This window comes from Mus caroli, chromosome X (assembly GCF_900094665.2).
Source record: "Mus caroli chromosome X, CAROLI_EIJ_v1.1, whole genome shotgun sequence".
Lineage (NCBI taxonomy): Eukaryota > Metazoa > Chordata > Mammalia > Rodentia > Muridae > Mus > Mus caroli.
Window position 1 is genome coordinate 72,534,018 of NC_034589.1, and position 7,260 is coordinate 72,541,277.

General features: G+C 40.5%; 2 pseudogenes across 1 annotated transcript; one reads left to right on the forward strand and one right to left on the reverse strand.

Moving 5' to 3' along the window:
- Window positions 1-50: 50 nt before the first annotated feature.
- Window positions 51-523, reverse strand: LOC110286893 (annotated as a pseudogene). Its single transcript, XR_002377171.1, has one exon. The product of XR_002377171.1 is annotated as a 60S ribosomal protein L10-like (transcript).
- On the forward strand, window positions 501-1,546 carry LOC110286249 (annotated as a pseudogene).
- The last annotated feature ends 5,714 nt before the right edge of the window (window positions 1,547-7,260 follow it).

A 7,260-nucleotide genomic window follows, 5' to 3' on the forward strand; every position in this document is an offset into this window, starting at 1 on the left:
TGTGGATCTTCTGGCGGCCAGGGAACTTGAACTTGGCTCTTCACAGAGCCTCAATCACATGTTCCTTATTCTGCAACTTGGTTCGGATGGACATGATGACCTGGCCAATGTGAACCCTGGCCACTGTGCCCTGGGGCTTCCCAAAGGCACCACGCATCCCTGTCTGGAGCCTGTCAGCCCCAGCACAGGACAACATTTTGTTGATACGGATGACATGGAAAGGGTGGAGCCTCACTCGGATATGAAAGCCATCCTTGCCACAACTCATTACCATGTATTTGTTGGCACAAATACGGGCAGCCTCCAGTGCTTCAGAAGAGAGTTGCTCATATTCATCTGACACCATATGGCCACAAAGTGGGAATTCATCAACTTTTGCTTTCTTCCGTCCCAAATCAAAGATTCGGATCTTAGCATCAGGGACACCACGGCAGAAACGAGACTTTGGGTATGGCTTGTTCTTACAATACCGGTAACACCGGGCGGGGCAGTGGCCCATGATGACAATAGGATCGTCGGTGGCACGCCAGAGAAAAAGAGAGACTAGTGATATTTGGACGTGTGGCCTTGTTGGAATAGGNGTATCACTCTGGGTGCAGGCTGTAATATCCTAGCTCTAACTCCCTGGAGGCTCTGATTCTGCTAGCAGCCTTCAGATTAAGATGCAGAACTCTCAGCTCCTCCTATACCATGCCTGCCTGGATGGTGACATGTTGCAGCCTTGATGATACTGGACTGAACCTCTGAAGATGGGCTCCCAGAAAGATAACACTCACTGTACCTGACTTAAGCGAGAAAGAGTTCAAAATGGAAATGGAGAGGCTGACCACGGAGCTGCACCTCATTACCCAGAAGAGAAATGAGCAGAGAGATCGCCTGATCACTTTCACAGAGAGATCCATGAACAATAGGCCCTTGGAGAAGATAAATCCATTCTATGAACAACTCTCATTAAAGAAGAGGCAGATCATGTCCTCTGTGAACAACTTAGAGTTGGAGATAATTGAGGCCCAAGAGAACATCCAGGAGCTCAGGAAGGAGATAAACTTCTATTCAAACCTACATAGTGGACTCGTGATGGAGAAGAATGTTACTAAGATGTCCGTCACACTGAAGCGGTAGAGTGATGACGTACAGATTGATTGGGCTCTCATTGAGAAATATTTGGTTGACTTGAACCTGAATGGTAAAGACGAACAGGAAATGACCAGCAACCATGAGACCCAACAACTTCAGGATTCAGAGACTCCAGCAAGAGCTGAAATGTTCACAGCCCAGGAAGAGAGCCTCCTGCAGAATGAGTTTCCACCTCAGGAGCCCCCTGCTGAACTCCATCCTGAACATCCATAATCCACCTTGGATGAATCTTATTACACTCAGTACATTTCCCCTGTGTGAATAGGAGGAAGCCAGTGAGCCAGCTGATTCAGGGTGTTATTCCCTTTCCTGTTCTGGCAACACCTCTTGAGAGACCACTGAGGTGACTGCCCTGTCAACAGCAGTCCAACAGGAGATACAGGCTGTAGGACTGTACTACTTAATATGCAGTGAACAGGTGCTGATGTACAATAATTTTCAGTTAAGGTTTGGTTAAAGTTTTGCTCTTTATTGTTTTATTCTTTTTTTAGGTTTTGCTGAAGTTATATGTTTTTGTTTAGTTTTCATGGTTGGATTTTTCTTTTATCTCTTTTTAGTAATTGTACTTTTAAAGCTTGTTTATTAAACATTGTATTTCTTATAAATAAAAAGAGATTTAAAACTCTAAAAAAAATTACTATGTTCTTACATGTTTCCTAGAATAATAAATATGCAGAAAGTCCTTTAAAAAAGAAATATATATATATATATATATATACACATATTTGTAGTCAGTAACAATGAAAATTTAAAAGAGTAAAAGAAAGGGTTTATAGGAGGATTTGGAAGAAAGAAATGGAAACAAAACTCAAAAATAAAAGAAAAATGATCATATGGTGAGCTGTGGCCAGTAAGATAGCTCAGTGGGTAGAGTATTTCCTATTAAGCTTCAGGACCTGAGTTTCATTCCCTGGATCCACACAGTAAAAAAAACCAACTCTTAGAAGTCCAGACAAAAGCTCCACGGTCACACAGTACCATGCCCATGTATACAGAGAATATAAATAATAAAAATTCTAAAGTTGCATGCTACAACGAACTAAATTAAAATATAAAAATCACTTATTAAGGTTGCAAAATAAAATCTTGAGATTTTTAAATATCAGTTTCTTTCTTTTCCCTTCTTTTCTTTCCTCTTTTGATTCAGCGCATTGTAGGCTTATGCCACCAACCCCAGCTCTGATTTTAGTTTCATAAAGTTCTTCCAATCCTCTAGCTTGCACACACACACACGCACACATACACACCTTACTTATGCCTTAAGGAATTTTTTTGAGACATGAAAAAACCATTGTGGTGTTATTTTTTAATGGGAATTTTGTTCTTGATGTTTTAGGGGAGAATGTGTTCCAAAAATTGTACAAATGCTTTTCCAAGAGTTATTTCTGTCTGGATGATCAAAAAAAGTGTAGCAATGTCCAAATTTGCAGATAATGTATAATATTCTCCCTCAGGTTTTGAAACTCCTCAAAAGCCCCAGTCATCTCCTGTTTTGTCTTTATAGTAATAGAAGCTGAATGGGAGCTTGGGGGAAAATGAAGCCTGAGCCCCAACTGGAGGAACTCCATTGCTGTGGAAGGAGATTGCTAAATACTCAACTTTTTTCTCTCCCTACTGCAAATGTGTTTTTTTTTTTAACACCAAATGGACTGTTTTTCAGTTGGTCTTTCAGGAGAAAACCCATACTGCACATTATGAAACATTTGTGCCCCCCCCCCCAAGGAGAGGTTGAAAGATCCAAATGACTCATTTATGAGACATAACAAGAAAAGGTCATTGTTAGTTAATTAGAGACAATGTGACCTTCCATGATGCAGATGTGTTCAATAGGCTAGTGGTTATTTCTGTAGTTAATATCTTCATGAAAAGAACTCTCAACATTTTTCTTGTTATCATAAAAAAAAATAATAATGTAGGCAGTGAAGTTCTGGCCCCATAGTTAAGTGTGCTTGATGTTCTTGCAGAGAACTTGGGTTTGGTTTTCAGAATCCACATTGGGTGACACACAGCCATCAATAACTCCAGTTCCAGGTATCCAACAACCTCCTCTGGCTTCCCTAGGTACCAGGCATACACATAAATAAAAATAAGTTTTTAAAAATTTAATGAGCTAACATGGAATATTGCTTGGGCTGAGCTGTATAAGATATGCAGCTGAAGGGCCTAAGAAAATGACTCAGCACTTATCAAAGGTTGCTGTTCTTCAAGAGGACCCAATTTCTATCCCTAGCACCCACATGATACCTCACAACCATCTGCAGTTCCAATCCCAGGGAATCTGGTGCCTTTTGCTGGCCCCAAGAACACATATGCACAGACATACATATAGGCAAAACACTTGTACACACACGAAAGAAATAAAAATAACAAAATATTTTGGAAAAAAAGTACTGAGGAAATTGCTAGTTAGCAGCATTCCCTTGTGGTCTCTACTTCAGTTCCTGCCTTGACTTATCTTGATGATGGACTGTAAACTATAAGCCAAATGAACCATTTTCTCTTCAAGTTGCTCTTGCTTATGGCCTTTATGACACATAAAGACAAATAAACTATGGAAGACAGATGGATAAATATACATACACAAGTACAAATGCACATATAAACACAGATACATATGAACATGTACCTGTACACATGAACACATGGCACATATGTAGATATCTGTACATACATGCACACACAGGTACAGATGCAGATGCAGACACATCATTCACACACAGGTACAAATGTACCTGCACCGAAGCACATATATAAACACACACACACAAACACACACTCACATAAAAAATGGCCCCTAAAACAATTATATGATATATGTCAGAGGATCACATATGGTTATTACATAAAATTAGGTGTACATATTAATTAAATTGACTTTAAGATATAATGAAATGAAAGCAATTATTTAAATTGGCAAAAGGTACTGACATGCTTGTCTCTGGGTTTGAGACGAAAAGAAAAGAAACCATCTCCTTTTCTATGGCATTCCAGCTGAACTTGTAGAGATGATCATCTGGAATGTTCCTGTGTAACTTTATCTAGCTTCTTTCATCCTCACAATCTTTTCTTCTTACTGGATGACAGCAGAAAAAATTACTTCACAAATTTAATTCTTTTTAAGAATTATAGCCATAATGAGCAAATACATTTGAGAATTCATGGTAAATTGGCAGGCTTCTTTCTACCCTGATTAGTAAATACAGCAAGTGTCAACTGTGTACTAGAGGCTTTTGTCAAGTGCTGGGCTTACACAATGCAACACTACAGAATCCCAGTCTCCAACTTCCTTATAGATTTTCTTGGAATCAAGACAACCTTGAGTTGCCTTGAAATTAAATGAACAAAAAAATGAAAACAAGTGAACAAAGAAAGAACTATTTCCTGAAAAACAGAGTAAAGAGTCTGTGTGTAGAATGTCTCCATGGAGGAGTACTACTTACTGGCTGCTTCTCAGGCTCACCTTCAGCTACCATTTGTTCTTATTTACTTATTTATTTATTTCACTCCATATTTTATTCCCCCCGCCAGTCCACCCTCCGACTGCTCCACATCCTATACCGTCTCCTCACCCCCACCCCCGTCTTCATGTGGATGTCCCCACCCACTACCCTACCTGACCTCTAAACTCCCTGGGGCCTCCAGTCTCTTGAGGGTTAGGTGCATCATCTCTGAATGAACACAGACCCAGAAGTCTTCTACTGTATGTATGTTGGGGGCCTCATATCAGCTGGTGTATGCTGCCTGTTTGGTGGTCCAGTGTTTGAGAGATCTTGAGGATCCAGATTAATTGAGACTGTTGTTCTTACTACAGGGTCACCCTCCACCTCAGCTTCTTCTTGTCTTTCCCTAATTCAACCACAGGGGTCAGTAGCTTCTGTCCACTGGTTGGGTGCAAATATCTGTATCTGACTCTTTCAGCTACTTGTTGGGACTTCTGGAGTTTGGACATACTAGGACCCTTTTTGTGAGCTTTCCATAGCCTCAGTAATAGTGTCAGGCCTTGGGACCTCCCCTTGAGCTGGATCCCACTTTGGGCCTGTTGCTGGACTTTCTTTTCCTCTGGCTCTTCTCCATTTCCATCCCTGTAATTCTTTCAGACAGGAACAATTATGGGTCAGAGTTGTGACTGAGGGATGGTCCCCCTCCTTCATTTGATGTCCTGTCTTCCTGCAGGAGGCTCATTTCAACTCAAGTTCCTCCCTTTGAGTCCTGAGAGTCTCTCATCTCCCAGGACTCCAGTGCATTCTGGAGGGTCCCTCAACCTCTTATTTCCTGAAGTTGCCTGTTTCCATTCTTTCTGATGGCCCTCTGGGCTTCAATCCTTTTCCCTCACCCAATACCAGATCAGGTAGCCCCCCCCCAAATCCCTCTGGCACCCTGTCCACTTTCCCTCCCAGGTCCCTCCCTCCCCACTTGTGATTGTTTTCTTCTCCTTCCTAAGTGGAACTAAGCATTCTCAGTTGGGCAATTCAGCTTGTTGACCTTTTTGAATTCTGTGGACTGTATCTTATATATTCTGTCCTTTTTCTTTTGGTTTGGCTAACACCCACTTATTAGTGAATACATATCATGAATGTCCTTTTGAGTCCAAATTACCTCACTCAGGATGATATTTTCTAGTTCCATCCATTTGCCTTTTTTACATAGGCAAGATGCAGGTACTTAGGGATGATACTGCCCACTGTGGGCTGGGCCCTATCACATCAATTAGCAGTCAAATAATGTCTCAAAGACAGGCCTACATGTCCATAGAGTAGGCAAAATTTTTCAATTCTTCTTCTCATGTATATCAAGCTGACAACTAAGATTAACATCTCTCTCTTTCCCCCCCCTCTCTCTCTCTCTCTCTGTGTGTGTGTGTGTGTGTGTGTNTGTGTGTGTGTGTGTGTGTGTGTGTGTGTGTGTGTGTGTGTGTTTTACTGGTTTTTCTTCTACCATCCATCAAGGTTGTTCCTCTTCCCCATTCTGTTTCCACAGACTGACCACCCAGATAAATAATTCATGTGAACAAACAAAAATGCACATGTCCATATTTTAACAACATATTTGATCATCAATGAACACACAGAATTGTTTTCCTTCTTCATAAAAGAGGAACATTTTAAACCTGTTTCTACTTTGTCTTTCACTTTCAACAAAACACCATATAAGTTTCTGTACCTTTACTGACAAACTCAAATAGTTGGTTTGAATGTCTGTATGCCATACCATATCACTGACACCCTTGAATTTATGCAACAACACCTATATTGAAAGGTATTTACTTTGTTTGCACCTTCATATTAGCATTCACATGCTCAGTATGTATTAGGAGCATTATTACCTACTGTGATTTGTTTCAGAAGGTGAGAGGATTAGCTCAGAGTGTGTATGTTTACCATTCTAATACTCACCAACATATTAGTATTCTAATATCTGTCTCATATACAATAATACATTATCCTCAAATTACCCTATTTATTTTTTGTGTATATGCATAGCTTTTTATTATTTGTGCAAGGAGGTATGGCACATACCCTGCACATGTGGGAAGAGTGTCTGCACCCCCATGCCTATAGAAGCTAGAGGAGGACATCAGGTGTCTTCCTGTATCAGTCTTCAGCTCATTCCATTGGGACAATGACTTTTACTAAGCCTAGAGCTATTCTGACAGCCAGCAAGCTCCAGCAATCATCCTGTCTTTGTACAGCAGTCAAAGCTGCCACAGTGCTGAGACTACAGGCATGCACAGACACAGCCAACTTTATACACTGATTCAAGTCATTTGAACTCAGGTTCTCGGGATCATACAGCATGTGTTCCTACCCACTAAGCCATCTCTCCTTCTCAACTTTGTCTCCTTTAATTAACATCCCATGTCCTCCCTCCCTTCCCTCTAGGAACCAGTAGGTAATAGGTGCCCTTACCATGAGCAAAAGTAACTCAGTTTTCTAATGGACATGCCAAGTTCACGGGCTACAGTAATTATTCAACCAAGTGTAACTGAATATTATATTGTACATCCTAGATGTGTACAATTTTTAAATATTGGGGGATTTATAAAAATTTATATTTCATTTAAAATATATGCAAATACCCCACTACAAATGAAGTACAGAACTCTACAGAGCTCTCAAAAATTGA